The following is a 21107-nucleotide window of genomic DNA, read 5'->3' as shown; positions in this document are numbered from 1 at the left end:
TAGCTAATTCCTCCATTTGCGCAATTCTTTGTTCATTTCGATTTTCACACCCAAGTTATTAGATTTTGTTTTTTTTTTTTTTTTCTCCCAAGCTAGGAAATTGTACACCAAAATCAAGGTCGTTGCGTGTATAGAATTATGGTAAAAAATTGTTTCTCGCTGTTGCGAAAATTCGTAGTGTTGAGAAATATTATTGTCTCGTATGTATTTTTTTTTTTTCGTGTAACAATCGCAGAACTGATGATTATTTTATAATCCATTTTTTGTAACGTGGTATAAAACGAAAGTTGTTACAAGAACTTCACCGCGATAACGATTAGAACTAAAATTACTTGTATCGATTTACTTTTTAGGAATAAAGGAATTGAAATGTAAGAAGTGGTTAGCAAAAGTCGCTGTGTCGGATAAAGAGCGACGAGGCCAGGGAGATGATGAAGAGAATGAAGTAAAGAAGTATAATAAAAGTATATAAACGGTTTCTCCGCGATATTGTGAGAGAAGACGTTTTAATTTTGTCCATTCAATTTCGCGATGGTTTAAGGTGAGGTTTAAACGAAAGTTTGACCGAAATTACATTGAAATGGATTTGTTGCTGTTATTAAGGGGCGGGGGGCACAAGTCTCGCCTTCTTGCGCGCCCCATTATCTTCGAAATTCCATTAAGAAAACTCCAGTGTATCCAGACTTCGGACATATTATGTACGACATAAATTTCAAACTGGTTTTCTGGATAAAATCCCGGGCTCTGTAGTGAAACATGCGCTGGTATAGTTGGTGCAGAAAAAGAGAAAAAGCGTGGATCAGAGAGGAGAGGAGAAATAGTTTAGAAAATTTTAAAGCTGAGAAATTTAAGGAAATGGTCAATTCACGTTTGGTGTGGACGATTAAACGAGAAAGTAAAGACTGCTAATGCTCCAGGAAAGTTATAATGAAAGCATCAGGGGTTGATTTGAACCGTACAGTGAAATTTGGAAGTCGAAATGCGAAGAAAGCAAAGCGATCGCACACAACGATGGAATGTATTTATGCAGGGAATGTATATGTCGTTTCTTATAATCGATATATTGACCTCAATTGACATGGGGCTTCAATTCTTCATCACATATTCGAACTGTGAAGATATTGCGATGGCATCCAGATGAAGGACAGGTGAGGAAAGTCCAATACAGATGGCGTCGATATTGATAAACTGTTTTAAATAAAATTTCAAGAATTTACTGACGAGTTTTAACAATTTTTTAAATAATTTTGATACTCCTCTCACTTCCCTGCATGTTTCTTACTACAGACCGCACGTTCGCAGAAAGTCAAGAATAAGAATTGACCGCTGTTAGGGTATCGTAACACCCGTAATAGAAATTAGTCCTCCAGCTAAAAACTGAATGCGTGACTCCAGCAACGAGTATATTGACAGATTTATGCCTCTGGGTAGACTAATTCTATGCTTTGGAGTTTCAAAGAAGTGAAGGTGGGTAGCAGAAAGGAAAGAAAGAAAAGTTTCACCCTCGGCTCTAGACAATTTAAAAACTAAGGCGAATCCCTCCTCGTCCTCCTCCTCCCTTTCGTCCACCCGCTCCTCTACAAGCAGCGTTGCGAAATTAGGTAGAAAATTATTTAAATTATTCTTTTCCAATGGGCCAGAGAAAAAAGCGAGAACGAGAGAAAGAGCGCGAGAGAGAGAAGAGCCGGAGAGGTGTGGTTGCAGGTGCCACGCAAGAGAGGGCGAGAAGCGCGAAGGCCACTTAATAAGGAGCCGCTGACAGCGTGACAGTAAAGTAACTTCGTTCGCCGGAATTTAAAATTAGATTCATAAAAATTATTCTAATAGATTCTCCGGCTGCGGGGTGGGAAGTCACTGTGCTTCGGGGCAAATGAGGCAAATTCGATTTGACACGGGGGTGGCCGCAGAGTAAGAAAGTAAGGAAATAAAGAAAGGAAGAAAGGAAGAGGGAGAGAAGGAAGATGAGAGAGGGGCGGGACGGCTGCTGGAGTTATGCAAATGGACAATAACCGAACGTCAATCAAGAGGAAAGTTGACTCGGTCGGCACCCCGACTTATCGATGGTGAATCCCACATTTCCTGGACCAAAACTCCCCCTCGTACAGCGGGGCTTAAAACTCCCTGTGCAGAAATAAAGAACAAATCGAGGAGGAGAACGCCGAGGCTTCCGAACGCAATTTAAACTTGGCGAATATCCATACAGATGCGAGGCTGCCACCCGTCTTCGGATTTGACGAGACAGTCCAGAAACCATTCAACCATCAACCAGTTATTCCACCATTCTTGATTAAATTGTCACCCGGCAACGATTCTCGGTGTGAAAGTGAACTGTTCGCATCACTTAGACGTCTACCTTCTGGACTCAGTAGTGAAAAGTCCAACAACCCCTTCAACCCCTTCAACCCCTTCAACCTGAATTCTTCGGCGAATGTGACTATGCTAATACAGTATAGAAGTTAGCCACCATTGATAATCACTAAGAGAGGTTCACTTGATTCTTGTTCACTTAAAGACTTCTGACTCACCTCCATGGCTCAGTGATAAAATCTGGAATAACCCTGTCTTCTTCGGGATGTCAATCGAAGGTTTCGTTTGACTGAGCTATTACAGTCCTGAAATAAACTCAATTCTGATTTCATTTGTGACCGTCATCGATGATCACTAGAAGATACTGGTCTCCTAAATTGATTCTGATCCGCCTCCATGGCTCAGGATTGAAACCTGAACAATTCTCCGATATCGAGAAAGCCACCAAGTGTAGAGCAACCCGCAGAAAGAAATCCAGAACCCTTGACCCGGGTTAAGAGGACTCGTGTAACGCCGTTGAACAACTGATAAGGCAAGGTCTACCGCCGTTGCCAGAGTGAGGAGCAAAGTAGGTATAAAGCGGAAGAGGGCAGAGAGCGAGCGAATCACCCGCTTGCACCCCTCGCCCTGACAGCCAGCCAGCCAGTGAGCCAGCCAAAGAGCACTTGTTGCTCTCCTGGCAAGCCTCGTAAGTGTTTACAAACAGCTAAACAACCGGCACACACGGCAAGGAATTCCATTTACCATCCCTCGCCTCGCCTTGTTGTATCCATCCTCTCGCCCCTTGCCCCGAACCGCCATTGGATACAGCACGTTGTCACGGTTACATTACCGCTGCCACCGATCTTGGTGTTCAGGACGGAAGCCAGAGCGGTCTGTGGGCAAACTTGCACATCTACTTACCACACATCCGGTGTTTCTGTGACGGGATCCGATGTCCGCCGGATCGATTGAGACGCGGCGCAACAAGCAGCCGGGTGGTAAATGGTGTCCGATTTTCCCTAGCGTATTTCGTTATATGTGTGTCTACAATTACTTGTGAATCCAAGATTCCAGCAATGGAGAAATTCACCGAAGACGCTCTCCCGCAGTCCGCGGATGTTTGTGGTTCTTTTAATTCCGGCAGGTCCACCCGTCTGGTCCGGGAACTTTGACCTACGATTAACGACAACGCCTGGAAAACCCTGGATGAGTGATCACTGTCTAGTTAGCGATGTGAGCTTGTCATTGCCTTTCGCCTTGGAGCATTGTATAATCCGGACGACACCGGATTTGCCTGTCCTCAGAATCAACCAACCAAGATGATGCGATACGAGAGCTTTCTTGATCGCATATTCATTGGTCTCGAAATAATTACATTTAACCCCCCTCTCTCGGATTGATATTGCCACCGTGATACAAAGGCCAAACTGGACGCCATGCCAATACTGGGAAAAATTTCACGCGTTCGTAACAATTATAACGAACTAAACTGCGACGCTGGACTTTAACCAGTGGAAGGATATATTACCCGTCTGTCTAAAGACAAGAGGTTACGAGAAAGCTGATCTATCGTCAGCAAATTTTGGAAACCAAAAAAAATCCCGTTATATTCAATGGTTGATGTTCCTTTCCGATCTGACTCGACAGCACGAAAGAGTTTCGAAGAACTGCGAATGGCAGTCAATGTGCGAGCATTTGATCGACCAAGGTTGATATTGCGACATTGACATTGTGCCGTGAACCCGAGCTACGTGACTCGCAAGGGTGGATGGGAAGGAGAGAATAACAATCGAACACATTGCTCCGGTAAACCAGATTCCGAAGGGGTGAACAACCTCCGGTGTTTGTTTACCTAGTTGGCGCAGCCTTTAAAGCTCACCCTTCAATCGCAACCGTGCGTTCAGTTCAAGCTCACCGATCCTTCCGCGGTTTTCAGATCAGTCCGAGACGTTTCGAGAAACAATCACTGTGGTCAAAGACTCGGCGAATCGCTTGTCCCAGTTCACCTGGCTATCAGTTCACCTGCATTTGGGGAGCCATTAGATGGATGGGAATGTAATATGTGGGTTACTAAGAAGCGAGAAAGAGAGAGAGAGAGAGAGATTGGGAGAGAGAGGGAGGGCAGAGCGGTACGTACGCAGGGAGTGTCATGGCAACAACGATCCATCCATCCATCCATCCATCCATCCATCCATCCATCCCTCTTCTGACACATTTTCCCGCCGTTTTTCGTCCCTTTCGCGCTGTGCACTTTCGCCCCCCCCCCCCCCCCCCCCCCCCCTCTTCGGTGTCGAATTTGCTCGTTCTTGTTCGAGTACCGGGCAACCGCAAAGAGTTCATGGATCTCAAACCGGGCGAGAGAGTGCCTTGCAAGGTAAGGACGAGAACCGATCATCGGGGTGTGCTCCGCGAGGGGATTGCGCAGAGCCAAATAGATGGATAGATGGATGGATAGGTGGATCCATCCCTGCTTGTGAAATTTCGCCCCTTCTTCGTTTCCATCCCGAGATCAAACGCAAAGTGGGGCTGCCTGGCTCGGCGTAGCCTCACTTGTTATGGATTGGAAGACGCGCTTAATCACCGCTCGACCGGGGCTGATCATCGAGGCTGGCGCGGTGCACCGTGAACACTATCTGGAGGGCAGAAAAACTCATCGTCAACTGAACACTCCTCTCGCAATTTGACCCGAACCTTTCAAGAGTTCTCCAGAGAAGCGGAACGAATCTAATTCGTTCGGTTGAGACGATTGGAGACGGTCATGATCGTGGCAGGGTAACTACTAATCACCTCAAGCAATCGTCAACCTTGACCTAAACTGGAGAAACAGTTCTAGTATGTATGTAACAGTTATAGTATGAAAATAACAACAAAAAACGAGAACGAGAGACGGAAAGAGAGAGGGAGAGAAGAGAGAGAAGGCGTGGGCAGCGATTAGGGGAAGTGTCCTTTCGGAGTTATGAGGACCCGTCGCTGAGCCACCCGAAGCGTTTAAACAGATTACGTTGCTGGATGAGTGCGGGGCCGCCTTAAAATCACGACAAACGACCCTGTAATCACCGCGGGGAATGATAAATCTTGGAAGCTGTTCGCAGCCCAAGACTCTCCCCTAAATACATCCGTTACAATTAGCAGCGACTAAGCTCGGATCAGGTTGACTCAGAATCGCAAGCCCGAGGAAAGCTCTATGAACATTGAGTAACTCTCGCCATTCCTTTACCCCGTCAATTATCGTGCTGCAGTTGTAGATTTGTTATCCCGGTTGCAAAGTCACGTTGCCGGTTGATGAGGGAAAAGTTGATGTTTTGAAAGAACAAGGTTAGCGGCAAAGTTTACTAGTCTGAATTCCCAACGAAGATCGTTCATCCAAGACAGTTCTTATCGTGTCTGATACAGGGCGTAATGCGGGGGTGTTTCTGGACTGTCCGTCCAATAATCTTTACGAATTCCACACGATATATCGGACCGCCGAGGCAGTCGTCGTACTGTGTAAACTGTATAGCTTTCGCGGGGGCGAAACGCGAGGGTGAATCCGGGAGAGAGAGAGCTTAGGGGGCGAGTGCTGAGCCTGACGTCTTCATCACCCTACCAACCAGGAAACAACCCTCAAATGGGGTCGGATACTCGCAGAGATTTTTCCTCCTTCTCCGTCCTCGGTGGCAGAGAAGAAACTTTTCGGCCGCACGTCGATGACCGGAATTTACTCCACGATATTCAAAAGGTAGCTAAGAGAAGATTCTCGCGCGGTTCTGGGTAATTGGCTAATTAAACCCCTCAGACGATCGTCAAGCTCTGTTTATATTCCCATCGTTTATTGCCTGTTAATGCTTCTGCTGTCCCCTTTTTACTCCTGACACGCGTGTCCTTCCGCCAGGAAATAGAACCGTTATTCAAACCAAACTTGGCGGAGAGTGGTTTGAAAATCGGGAACCGAAAATAGAATGGAATAAAGTATGTGGACAAGAGGGAGAGAGGGAACGCGTAACTTCGTAATGGAGCGTCTTAACGGGATGTTAAATATGACAGAAGGAAGAAGAAGTTTCCTCCTCCGAGCTCGCTACGAATAAAAGTAATGCTTCATAAACTCCTCGGATACATTCGCATCTAATTTAACAGTCTGGCCCCCGAGCGTAGGTGGATAGGACTCCTCGCTGGAGCCATTTCCGTTTCACACCCCCCTCCCCGCCCCCCTGCAGGCTCACACGCAACATTATTTCCATTTTTATTTCATTTCACGGCAAATTTCATCTCTCTTCAACCTCAACCTCAACTTCTTCTTCTATATTATATAAACGCGGGAATTTCGCACATCCAGAAAATTTCCGCCCAACAACGGTATGTTCAAGGCGAAAGGGGGATAGAACGGAGTTGAATGAAACAGAGTGACACTTCTTGGGATATTACAATAGCTGAGCTAACGATAAGCCAAACGCGTCAAACGGTCACAGGACGTGTTTCTAATTTCAAAGTTTACATAGTTTTAATTCGCTTACGACAAATTTTAGTAACGCGTCAGAGGAAACGTTTAGAAGGTTCAAAACCTGTACTCGGAAGGATTTCAATTGAATGCCGTATTTGAAAATCCGCAGTGATCACCTTTTTTCATACTTCTCATTGAATTCCGAAATTTTTTCCCCGTCTTCTTTTAGATCCTGGCCCCTAGTTCGAATTTCGGTTTCTATATCCTCTCCCTCTAGGTTCTCCTGTTCAGTATCCTTTATGGCTTTGTCGCCACTAAAACTGAACCACTAAAGAACGGTTGATGCCGCTATTAGTTGGCATGACATAGGGTTATGTGGCCCGCGATGGCTGGGGACAATTCAATGTTAAATCGTCCGCTGTACCAAACTACAGTCAGATCCTTCGGCCTTGGCTCGTACAAGAACCCGCCTGGATATCGGCCTACGAATGCTCGACCGGCAAACGCGCCATGCCGCACGACGCGAAAACGCGGATTTTTATGGTCGGTGTTTATCACAATAAAAATATTTTATATATACAACTCGCTGACGTGTGCATTGGATGGCCCACTTCCCTAAATCTATTCTTCGAACCCTGTTCTGCACCGTCCGCCTTCTCGTCTCTAACCTCTATACCTATCCTCAGCCTTTCAGCGCGTTGTTCGTTATCTTCACGGATAACGATTCGCCACTCCTAAATACACGTCTCCTTAACCCCGGATGAAAAAATCACTCGTTACACTTTTCCCCGTTGAAAAGGAAAGAGAGAGATTGGGCGTCGATTTTGATCCGTCTCTACGTACAGAATTTCCAGCATTGTTATATTTGAGACGAATTAATCCTGTCTGCGGAGATAAACTTTGTTAAGACTGTAGAATTTTATCTGTTGTAACCGATATTTTCTAGGAAATATGACAACAACGAAACAGATGACACTGATCTTATCATGACCGTAAGGTTGTAATTTATTTCTCTTGCTTTCTTTTTCTACCAAAAACCAGGAAAAAAAATTTGTTTATCGCAAATGAGGGACTGCACAGATCAGTGCATGGAAAAAGATCCGTCTAGTGTACTGCAAAATCTACTTGACATTTTATTTTCTCGAAATCGAGAGAGCTTTTTTTATTCAGGTATTCGATACTCGGTTTCTGCTAAGATCAAACGAACTGTGCAAGTGGAAATAAAAAAACGACACGAGTTCTTCGCTGGCCTTGACGTACGGGAAAATCGGCCAATCGCGGCTGTCAGTTGACAGCCGGTGAATGGAACGGAAAATTCAAAATAATTTCCCATCTGGTGGGTGAACAAATGGAAAGAAAAAAGAGTAGAAAAAAAAAATCGGTAATTGACGATCAGCGCGCGACAGGCGCTAACGCCTCGGCCGGACTCCTTTGGAATCAGTTTATCACTGGACCGACAAGTGTAAGGGCCTCGGAGGCCTTTAAGGGCTGCAAAGCCGGCTTAACTGCCGTTCTAACGTTCGGTTTAAGGGTCAATGATATTTATGGGGACCGATAGACAGATAGGTTGGCGCTTGCTCGCGAACCTTTGTCCGTGAATCCTTTCCGTCTTAACTCACCGCCTTCCTTTCCCTCTCCGCTTCTCTTCCGCCACTCGCCCGGTTTACCGATATTCCCAAGCCCGCTTCTATCTCATTCTTCTGCCTCTTGGCGGCTCGTTTTTCCCCCGTTTCCTTCCTGTATTCAAAACTGCCAACTACAAGAGGGTGCTGCTGGGTGACGAGACCTTTCCGTCCTTACACCGCGGCGGATCAATTCTCCAAGAGTCAGAAATCGGAAACCGCAGGGGCAAGGATCATCCGATCAGCTCACCTTTAACCTCTCCGTTCCCGTGGTTTGAACCACCGTAAGATCTGGATTACATGCCTCAAGTTTGCCCCCGCGGTTAACCCCCGCCATTCGTCCGATGGTTCTATTAACGTGCGAAACGTGCTTCGATTGATGGTTCAAAAATTTTATGAAACCGCATGGTCAAGATTAGGACTTCGCACGAATCATAACTAACGAATAGCTAACAAATTTCACGCTGATTTTAAAATGACTGCGAAGAATACCGACGGTAACAATTAATCCCTCGATAAAAGTGCCGACTGATCTGTCTTACAGTAGCAAAAACTGTAATTTATACTGTGCTGTGTTTGAGACGAGGTGTTTAGGGTCTAGCCGAGTTCTTCTTGAATCTAGTTTAAGGAGAAACGAGAAGGGAGTAACAAAGCCCGGGTCTTGTTGGGAGTAGAAGAAGAGCCCTGAAGGACCTGGAAGAGAAAGAGGCGACTGAGTAGTTGGCGCCGATTAAGCAAATCGCATTATAAGTTGGTAGATGGTATAGGTGGGTAAGACGACTGGCTGCTGCACCAAACTCCTCGTTCACTTTATATACATTAAGACGAACTCGTTCGAGACCATCCAGTCAGCCAGCCAGTCTGCTGCTCGGTTCAGCAGCACCACTTGAGACATTGGGATGCGAAAACTGTAACAAACTTCTGAAATCACTCATCCCCAGCTCTACTCCACGGATGATAATTGTTTAATTGAATTTATTCAACAATGGCACCAGATTTGTCAAGTGTCACGATAATTCCAGCGTGGCCGGATGGGGAGAAGCCTTCGAGCTCTCTTTACTCTCCTAACGGCAGCGACTGTCTGTCCTTTGCGAATCGAAAAAGTTGGCAAGTTTTAAGGAACTGTTAGAGGGGGGCAGGGTCGGGGAAAAATGTAATTACTTGGCTCGTTCCTCCCCTCATTTCTCTCCCCGGGCATCGGCGACGCCGAGTGACGTCCGCGCGACGTCGCGGATTAAGGAGCCCGCTCGGCGTCGCGACGTTTACTTTTTCGTCTCTATTCGGGAATTAGCCGGGCGTAGAAGTAACTCGATTCCATGGGTAGTTAGCGACGGGAATCGCGTACCTAATGCGGCCGAGTCATAAGTTGGAAAGTTCTTCTTCTCCTTCTTCTTTCACCTCTCTCCTCCCCTCTTATAATGCAGGGCCAGGGGTGACGCCCCCCGTCCTCGAACTACGCGAATATGCGACTGCAAGAAAGAGTCGTCCAATATTTCAACCCTCCCCGCTTCCCACTCACCACCCATCCGCAACCCCGTCGACGATTCCGCACCGACTATCGCTACCGACCACTTGAAATATCTTGTCGCAGTAACGAAACTTTTCAACTACGGTACGTGCACCCGCCTTGCCTTATACATACGTGCTCGGTTGGAAACATGCTGACGTTTACTTCCAAACCGTTCGACATTCCTCCAACTATTTCACGAGAGATAACGCCACGCGGTCTGCCCGACGGGGTGTCAAACCGTAATCCCAATCTTCAAACGTATAACCACTTTGGTGGAGAGAAGAGACCGAAGCGGGATGATTTTACAATACGTTTTTTTCCAGCGTCGATCAAGAGAAAGTTCTATTTGATCTCTTTGACTTTAATGTATTCCTCATTGCAGACATCTTTGCAATGAGATAGTTCGATTTGACAAGCTGGAAAGAAAAATCATATTTATATGTATCTTTAATGTGAAAATCCACTTACCGCTTCTTACGTCAAGCCTTTTGATCCGTAAACCTTGGGCAGACTTTATTCAGAATGTTAGGATTGTTTGACTTCGATACGATTGGGTTTAGTTGCGAAACAAATCGGTTACATTCCTAAAAAGCAACAATTCATAATATTTATGCTGGAATTCACTGCTTACGGTATTAGGCAATCGTGTTCAATTATCTGTGATGAAAGCAATCACATGCAACGAATCTATCGCGTAGGTATGTTTGGAGATTTATTATCACCGTCAGCCTTTTAATACCATTTGTCGTTTTCGAGCCAGCTTAAATCCGCGGTTATCAACGAGCGGTTGTGTAAATTAGCCCTTGGGACGAGGAAGAGCTCTCGAATGTCGTATCGTCTATCTCTTTCTCGGCAGCACCCTGCGAGTATAAGCGTAGGTATCGAGCCGAGTCCTTCGTCACTCTGACCTCTAAATTACCGCCGACCCGTTCACTCCACTCGAACGCCGCGACTGTTGGCCTGTGAGAATGAGGGGCGGAAGGAGAGGGCGGGGGCGCTAAACGCTCACCGCCAGGACTAGACCGACCATCCCTCGACTCGCGGGGGTGGGACGAAGCTCAACCGAAGCCGCGGGCCGCTGGCGCCAACTCGGCGCGTCGCGGCGCCACGTGGCCACCCCTTCAACCCCCTCACTCTCCCCACCCCCACGCCGCCGTTTCTTCCGCCTCCCTTATTCCCGTGACCCTAAGGGATTCCGACGCCACTCACACCCCCGGCCTCCTTACCTACGTCTTCGATGTCTGATGTCGTTCAGAGGGTGCGCATCTTGCACCCTTCCCAACGATTGACCGTTCTCGAGCAAAGCGCACATCAGGCGAGTCTATCAATTGAAAGGACTGATACAGCAACTTCTTGCAACTTTAAGAGACCTCGCACAAGTTAGTCATGAACTGCTTCGCGTGACTTCAGGTGTATTCGTCGTTGTGACTTGAATATGATTCACCTAATTTTTAGGTAGCCCAAGGGACTATTTAATCGACATGAAACAAAGACTCTTAGTTCAACTGCAACTGACCAAATGACAAGTGGCGTTCAATTGACATTATGTCTTCAAGTGAACTAGATTGACTACGCCTCACTTTGCCTGGCTGCAAAAGACTGTCATTCCAGTTCTGAGGACTGTATTTGATGCACTGTATGTGTAACATGGCATTCAGTTGACCTGGTACTGACCAAGTGACAAGTGAAGTTCGAATGACTTCTGCATCGCCTGACTTCAAAAGACTTTGGTATTCCAGTTTCGGGTATTACATTTTATGGGAATCTAGTGACTTTCAGGTGAAATGCAAAGATCGCGGATTACTTCAACTGATTCGGTGCGACTCCGCGTTACTTCAACTGACCGAGCGACAAGTGGAAGTCAAGAAGCAACCTCATAACTTTCAGTGAACTGGAATAGCTTCCCTTGATATAAAAATATTTGAAATGAAACTTCATGCCAATCGTACTACACATAAATTCAAGAATCGTTAGCTCATCGCTCTTTTATCACAGCCACGAGAAACTAATCAACAATTTTGAACTCGTATTAATGTATATGCATAAGTATAACGTGCGATATAATGAAACCGACCATTAAACGAATTCCCGTTGTTTATTTTTTTCAACAGTTTTCACCTCTGGCCATTATTCATTTGCGAATATTCGTACTTCGTTTTGCTTCCTTTCTTTATTCCGCGGAAAAAGAGGCGGAGAGTTTTCGGGGGTTTCTGTGCAGTTTGAATTACTTGCAGACCAATCCGTGTACACCGGGGGAAAAATATAGGAATCGAGTTATAACGGAGGGAAAATAGAGGGTCGGCAATAATTTACGGTAGTGTCAATTTTTCAGAAATTAACCGCGTTACACTTGCACCGAAAGGTACGGTACGTCCTGCTATAAATTTCCGGACGGCGGGGGCTTTGGTGCCGATCTAGAGAGGAGTTGCCCAGTCGCGGGTAACAAACGCGTAACAACGTAACCGTAACGTAACGTAGCGTAATTCAATCGGTGGGGAATTTCCGCTAACGCGATTCTGAACTCTGATGTATCGATGCGAGAGAAGAATTTTCCCTCCATCTATCGTATCGTATCGTTACATATTTGCGGATGATCTATACAGATACGTGGCTGCAGCGACGAACCATGCGAATATGACGTATCTGTTCTTAAAATTCAAAAGCTCGTAATCGACATTGCAAATAAACTTTGTTTTTATAATTTTTTATTGTTCTTTGTTTGTTTACGTTCGCGTCCGATTTGCGGTATGATTCGATCATCAGTCCGGAATAAAGATCGAGGTAAAACCGTGAAAGGAGGATAGAAGACGCGATTGAAAAATTGAGAAAAGCTGCGGAGAGGGAAGCCGGGGGAGCGTCAAGCGTTGGGGAAGGTGAACGGAGGAAGTATGAGGTGGAGAGAGGGGGCGGAAAATCTATTTTTAAGATTTAGCTACTCGGCGGCGCCCGACTCGACCACACGCGAACTTTGCAGCTCTGCAGCGACACGCTTGTACCGCGAATCGCGGTTCCGAACCTCGTAAATATGCCCGCCAAACTCCTTCTCCTCTCCCTCTGTTTACGGGCCGACACTTGTGTGCGTACGCTTAGGTACTGCAGAATTGCGGAAAGCGAAATTCCGTGACGGGAGAATTCTTATTATAAATTTTATCCCGAACGTTTTCCACTTGCGCGTGGCTCCGGGCACTCCGTCTTAGGATACGCCACTGCATCCGTACCGTAAGGCGAGATGAGATAAGAATAGGAAAGGAAAGAAACTGCGGGGGCTGCAGCCGCCCCCGTCATCTGCCTAGCAACCCTCGACCCCTTCGCGGTGCAGCTCGCTGATAGAAAAATCCATGGTGTATCGTGTATTTTCAACGGTTCAAAGCGTTCGAGCATTAGTGACATCCGTTTCAAATATAATCCTCGGTGCTCAGAGAGTGGGAGAAATTTTATTTCCTAAGATCGGTTGCGAATTATAATGAAATTGGTATTGTTACAATGACGATTTGAATGTTGTGCGAATTATATGAAAATATGCTACAAGTAACTGTATTTAATCTGATTATAATTTTCGATGGTAAAATTTTCTGATTATCGTAATCTTAAATCTGTTTGGATCACTACGTCTTTTTTCTATCGAATAAGGTCCTCAAAAACATTTTTATTGTTTCGCTAACGTGAAATTATCCCGATAATTGAAAGAAAATATAGTACGAGTGACCATAATCGAAAAGAATAAACGGTCACGGTTACAAAACTTATGTCTCATTTCTTTCTACTTGGAACCGTATTTTTCGGTTATGGTGAAGAATGAAAATAATTGGGGACCGTATAAGAACCACAACTCGAAATTTTCTGCTAACTCGTGCCATAATTTTGAGACTCGATTGATGCATCGTTTTTCAGTAGAAATATCAACAAAAACGTAAAAGGAAGTTAGAATTGAAAAAAAAAAAAAAAATTTCCGGCTACGTAATCGAAACCTGCAGCCGAATATAAAAATCCTAGATAAAGCCTGCAGCTGTAGCATCGTGTGCTAATTGGCGCCCTGAATTGGGAGAAGTGGAAAAACCAATTGCGAAATCTGAATCCATTAGTCGGGTGCTTCCACTTTTCCTGCGTTTTTCTTCGGGTACCCCCCCGCTGCTAACGCCTCTTCGCTCATATGTGTATGTGTATAGATTTGCAGACGCGTGAACGAACTCGTTCGTTCTTCCGTGACGTGGCGATCTTTCATCCCGAATTCACAGGCAGACGTGCTACTCGTGTGATTTTTTATTTATTTTTTCTTGTTCGCTGCGCGCTTGAACGCCCGAGTGACGATATTACGTGAGAACGATTTTGACAATGTCGCTCGATGTCAATTGTTTGAACTATAAATTAAAAATTAAGCAACTAAGTTTCGCATTTTTACCGAATTTCGTATCATGCAATCTACCCCGAAAAGAAACCGAGGGGTGAAATTTCGCATCATCCTGGAAATCGCGGGTAAGATTCATAGGAACTGTACAGCGTCTCCTCTCCTCCGACCACCATTTCTAATAATCCTGCAGACAGCGAAAATCAGCAGCGTCGCTGTTCACTGTTAACAGCATCGTTTATCAGCCATTGACATCAGCGTCGAGGCATGACGTCACATAATGCCGGTCCGTCAGCAGTGAATGCCTCTTGCCTATTCCCATTTCGACTTCGAATGCGTCTCGGTATATACGCATGTATAGACGAAGAATCGCAGCGTCGTAATCGAGCCATTCGAATTCGAGGCGAAACGGTCGCCGTTCGTTCTCTTCTAAGTATTCCTTGGACTGTACATTGTACGTCTCGTGACGTTTTCAAGTAACGGGAATCAATCCCTTAGTTCCTTCGTTTCACAAGGAAAGAGAAAATGCAATGGGAGGGGATGACGAAAACTAGAAATTTTTAGTTTGAACGTAAATCAGGAGATTCATCCGGAGGTGCGATAAACCATTTGCATCGCTGATAAATTTGCAAATCGAATTAAAAGTTCCGCTAAACAATGTTTCGAACCTCGAAACACTGCCGCCCCTCGTATCGTGCGATTAAGGGCACTGTTGTCCTGACACAAAACGCGCTGAATTCGAAAAGAGGAGGTAAAAAATAAAAAAAGTAAAAAAAAGTAAAAAAAAAAAAAAAACCGTATAAAAAGTAGAAACCTGCAAACGCAAGCGAATTCCCCTACGGTGGAACTTTTTAATATTCCAAATGAACAAGTCGCGGATTGTATTCCTGCGCCGCGGAGACGAGGGCAACTTTTTTTCGTATTGTTTTTTTGTTCAATCCCCGATAAATAGCTTGCCGAATCAAACCCCATATCGAATCAAAGTGTCGTTTATTGATACGAGCGGTCCTAAACGTCGGTCGAACTACGATCGTCGACGTGGTTATAGGGTTGGGGTTTGGTAAGAGTTTGTCCGTCGGTGGGCCGCGGATTACTTTTAGAAAAATTTTTCCGTACGTCTAAGCAGAGATCCAAGATTTAGATTAAGTTGAAATAAAAGTTTCCCTCTTAACCCCGAGTTCGTATCAGTCCGTGGAATAGTTCCCTCGATCCAGTCTATAATACGACGTTTCGTGCTGGCCGATAGGTTTCGTCTTAATTGCATCGCTTCCTTGATGGCCGTCGACCGATTCACTCCGAATAATAACGCCGGAGATATCCAAAGTATCGGAGGACGCCATCTGCCGGCGGAAAACACGCGGCTAATCAGAGAACTCCCCGTATTTAGTTATGAAAATCGCTTTTCAAACCGCATTTAGACTCCGCCTTTTCTCCTATCGATAAAATAAGGTACCAATAGCATCCCGAGAATCATTCCGTCCCTCTATACACGCGCAATTTCCTCCATACGATCAGCTGATCGTTCGGCGTGACGCCATCTTGTACCGCCTCACGCAATCAGTGATATTTATTCCTGCTTACTCGATGACCGGTTTCAAATATTTATACCTATCCTTTATAATCTATTAAAATTCTGAGAGAGAAAGTGATATTTATTTATTGATACTCATCAATATATTTTACCTGATAATTGCTATAATAGAGCCGTCAATTGGTAATAATAATAATAACAATAATGAAGAATCGGTGTTATTTTTTTAGTTTCAGATGTACGCGGAGGGCTGCAGTATAAGACCGTGGAAGGATTGGTTTGTGATAAAGTACAGTAGGTTATTTTAATTTCTTTTCCCATCGTCCGTTTTTGTTCAGTTTTTGCAACTTTTCTTTCCCCGACAACGATATAACCGCCTGTATACGTACTTCAAAAGAAAATATAAATCAGCTTAAAACACAGACAAAAATAGATGCCAGCCTACACACATTCAACTATAAATAAATGAGTACATATATATATATGTGTATATATGTATCTTATATGTACGATTAATTAGTGCAATTGGTGCAAAGATGAAAGAGAGAAGAGAAAGAGGAGAAAAGAAAACAACAACAACAACAATGACGAAAAATATTTAACTATATGTTAAATGTAATCTAGGATTCTGTTTTTATAGGTGCTCAAATGGTAGTGGAATTAAATAATATAACGATAAAAAACAACAACAACAACAACTAAACAAATGAAATAATTATGTTAATGAATGTAGACGTAAGTAAATAAGGAATTAAGTTATTGAGTAAGTAGAAAGAAAGCGGGGGGACGGGGACGGGGGGGATTAAATTTGAAAAACTTGGAATAAAATGAAAAACGCGACGCGATGTGAATTTTCCTCAACGCTACGTGGGATCCACTGCACGACGGAATTTCAAATTCCCAAAATAATTTTTTCTCTTCAATCTTCAATATCCGTTGATACTTCATACCTCAAAAAGAGATTAAAAACATGAGCGGGAAAAGAAACCGTCGCCATGGATATTCTCGTAATCACCGCGTTAAGTGTTTGAATATTGATTGCAAATGAAGATATTCGTTTGCATTATTGAGATTACCCAAACACTTTGCATACAATAAATTACACATGCACGCGTCGTACAATGTGTGAGACGTACGTATACATGTAAAACCTATCGTTCCATTCGTGGCTCGTGTGGATTTTTATTTTTATTTTACATCATTGGCCTGATAAATTTCTAAAAATATCATTAACAAGCGTACAACAAGATATTATTGTTTTTTTTTTTTTTTCTGTTCCCTCCCTTCCCCCCATTTTTATTGTCACCGATGACCACGAACGGTTTTCAAAACTTTATACGATACGTTTACTATTCTATACATACGCCCTAATATATATAATTATTACCAATACGTACATACAATTTAGAGTTAGAAAAATTTAAAATTAAACATATGTGTATATATATATATGTATATATATATATATATATATATATATATATGTACCTATATCAATTAGCATAATATACATAACTACTGCCTATGTGTACCTGATGCGTACGTATAGGTTTACACGTTCGTTAGTGTTTTTATTACTTTTTTTTTTTTTTTCTTCTTATTCCGATTTGGAAGGGGGTCTAAGGGACGGATGCGAAGCTGTAAGTTTAACTGTCTTTTTCCATCGACGAAAAAAAGATTTATCGTGGAGAAAATTATTTTATAAGGAAATACTCTGCCATATGTTAACAATTATGCACATGCTCATATATATGTATATGTAATATATATATATATATACGTATGTATGCGATTGTACCTATATTGCATATTATGTTTTGAAGATAAGAGACGGTGCGAATATCGAATCGCCCCATAATTTACGAGAGGTTCAGCGATCGTGTAAACTGTAGTGAAAAAAGGAAGTGATTTCGATATAGTATATATATAAATATATAATATATTACTAATGTATATTATCGTTATTTTTAGTTTTCTGTTTTTTTTTTTTTTGTTCATTAATGATCGTTCATTTATTCGTACGGGTACACAAATCAAGTCAATAATTTTAACTTTTAGACGCTCATTTTTATATAATACATACGTAAATACATATGCGCATGCATAGAAACATATACGTTAATACACGTTATACTTGCAATTCTATTATCGTTATTCATCATGCTTCCCTGCATATATTTTTACGGGAAACTGTTACGCATTTTACATTTTTTTTTTTTTTTTGTTCATCATTGTTTTAATCAGATCCCCCCCCACGGTTCATAAATACTGACGACGCGATAGGTATCGGTGGAGATCGGCAGGATCAACCTTTCGAAAAATCATTGCAATCGATCCCTCAGAAGTATGACATTATATCATGAAAAGTTCTTGTTATTGTTTAGTGAAAAATGAAAAAATCGAATCCCCAGAGTTCCGTTACCACTTAGGGAAGTTGATAAAAATACTTCAACTATAATGATATAATAATAATCGAAAAAGTCTCGGTATTAAAAACCGCGCGTTATCAAGTTTTGCGTAGTAGTTTCATTTTTATTCTTCAATTTATTTCCATAGCATTGATGAATCTCGCGCATGAGAAATAAGGAAAAAAAAAGAAAAAAAACGCAGGAAACCAAAAAAATTACGTACGGAGACCAAATAAAGATGAACGAATAACATTTTCACGTTGAAAATATAAGTCTAGGAACCTGCAGACGATAGATGACAGATATAGAAAAAACCGAGAGGGGGGAAGACAGTAAATAATTGGCGTTGAAATCAATGCGTTTAACGTTGGTAAAATTGCAGAGTATATGCGAAGAAGAGTGACGATGATGATGACAATTTTAATGATGATTATACCTGTAGCGTAAAAATATTATATAGAAAATTTTTTGCGGCATTCGCGTCAATGCAGCATTTAATGCGATATTCAATGTTATGCATACACATATACCCATATAGAGTGTTTGAGAAACGGTGGAACGGCGACGATGAAGAAGAAAAGGGAGGTGAAGAATTGAAAACAATAGAATGAAGAGAATTCCAATAGGTAGACAAAAATTATTTCACCCAATCAACAATGCAAGCAACCTCTTAGAATGGGCGTATCGATTTTGATGCCCAATCTCACCCTGATGTTACGTACGTACATGCATACAACGATCTCTGTTGTCCGAAACTAACCTCATATATACTAAGCTGTCGTGTGTATATATATGTATTTACATCAGTCAGTTGAATTACACACGTGTCTAAACACATATATACACACGTATTATAAGTAGCCTATAATAAGTAGCCTAATAGATAAATCAATAGTTAAGGCTCTGTATGATAAAGAACAATACGGGAGAATATATAATATATATATTCATATATATACATATATATGAATATATAATATATATATTCATATATATACATATATATGCATATATAAAATATGGCATACCATTATACATATAGATAAAAGTGATAGGCACATTATTATTATTATTATTATTATTATTATTATTATTATTATTATTATTATTATTATTATTATTATTATTATTATTATTATTATTATTATTATTATTATTATTATTATTTTACTATTATTTTACTATTATTATTATTATAACTATTACTAGTACTACATCTACTACTACTACTATTATTATTATCATAAATATATAATGAAATGTTAGACGTAATTGAATATTATGATTAGATTAATATTACAAAAAACAAAAAAAAAAAAAAATCGATATAATTTTCATTATATACATATATGCATATACATAATAATATAATATACCTTAATTAAAATTATTATATATGATAAATAATTGTGGTGATCACGATTGTAACGTGTGGTGCAGGTGTTATTTTTGACAGTTAATAAAAACAATTTAAAAACGAAGAAAAGTAAGAAAACGAAACACTGTAACACGATTCACGGTAGTGATGATTGAACGAGTAACAAAATAATGCTAATTCTTTTCCTCCATCAACATTCATGCACTCACTTTAAATTTTCACTTTTATCTCTATTTGTTTCTCTATACTTTTTTCTCACACCTTTTACAAACTGATGTACAAGTACTACATACACACAAGGTTATCTGTAACACATACATACATATTATATACCATGTATATTAGGGTGATCCTTACTTAGGGTGTTGATGATTTTTTTTCAGACCACCCCCCCAAATCGACTATAAATAATTCAAAAACAATTTCCTCATTCTTTCAGATTTTTATATCAATTCTAACCCGTGCCTGTAAATGGATGGATATCGCCATTTAAAATACACTTGTTTCAGATTCATTCTCAGCATATATTTTACTGTAAGAGTGACGATGTTCGAAACAATCTGAAATTGCGAAGATTTAGTGAGTATTAGTACTACTATCTGAGAAAAAATTCATTTCACCATACCGACCAATTTCGACGAATTGCACGCCGTAGAAATTTGACGTTTTCTTTTTATTTATAAGAAATGCAACTGTCTATATTACCTGGTATGATAATGTGGATTTTTTCTCAGATAGTAGCACTAATGCTCATTAGAACCTCACATTCATGGATTTTTTCGAACATTATTACTCTTACAGAAAAAAATATATACTAAGAACGTGTCCGAAACACGTGTATTTTAAATTGGGAAATCCTTCCTCTTACAGGCATGGGTTACAGTTGACATAAAAATTTGAAAAAAATTGTGAATTGTTTTTGAATTATTTATAGTTGATTTGGTGGGGTGATCCGGAATAAATTCGTCAACATTCTAAATCAGGACCACCCTAATATACATATATATATGTGTGTGTGTGTGTGTGTGTACATGTATGTATGCATTTGCTCTATACATATATTATCTAACTTTTGTGGTAGCTCCGGTTCTTTGTTACAGCCTGTTCAATATGTAGGATAAGCGTTGAATTTGAGCTCTAGGATTGTTTTGCTCCGCGAAAGTTGGCAATCAAAAAAAAAAAAAAAATTAAAAAAATTATGAAAAATTTAGTCTGACGCCAATATAGCACTATTTAGCGAACGATAACTGTTATTATTGTAACGGTGCGTTAATAGCGACGGTGAGTTTTTAGCGCGGATATTCAAGGAATCAAAGAATTACAAATAATTGATTGAATAAACGTTCGGTAAGTTTTACCGAGTTAACATAAATTTGGTATCTGTATAATACGTAAAAATGCACGATGTGAAATATGGTATGCATCAATTTTATCAAATAATACGAACAAGAATAGGTATTGATATTATTCTAAACCGAGACGTTAATTGTTATTATTATTGTTATTGTCGCGTGAGAAGCCGTTTAATATGTTCGTTTGAAAAAAATTTACAGACAAAACCCTCCTTCATTTCCCGTTTCTGCTCGATCTTTTTCCATCGTAGTTGG

General features: G+C 41.7%; 1 protein-coding gene across 1 annotated transcript in view; it reads left to right on the top strand.

The window, feature by feature from the left end:
- Nucleotides 1-18690, top strand: part of LOC124304159 (forkhead box protein O) — a 121240-nt gene extending 102550 nt beyond the window's left edge. Inside the window, exon 8 of the mRNA XM_046762258.1 lies at nucleotides 15945-18690. The gene's annotated coding sequence lies outside the window, so the exon portion shown is untranslated. The remainder of the gene's footprint in view (nucleotides 1-15944) is intronic.
- Nucleotides 18691-21107: the final 2417 nt, after the last annotated feature.

Source organism: Neodiprion virginianus, chromosome 4 (genome assembly GCF_021901495.1).
Source record: "Neodiprion virginianus isolate iyNeoVirg1 chromosome 4, iyNeoVirg1.1, whole genome shotgun sequence".
NCBI lineage: Eukaryota > Metazoa > Arthropoda > Insecta > Hymenoptera > Diprionidae > Neodiprion > Neodiprion virginianus.
The sequence above is the reverse complement of the archived record's forward strand: the minus strand, read 5'-3'. Positions and strand labels throughout refer to the sequence as shown.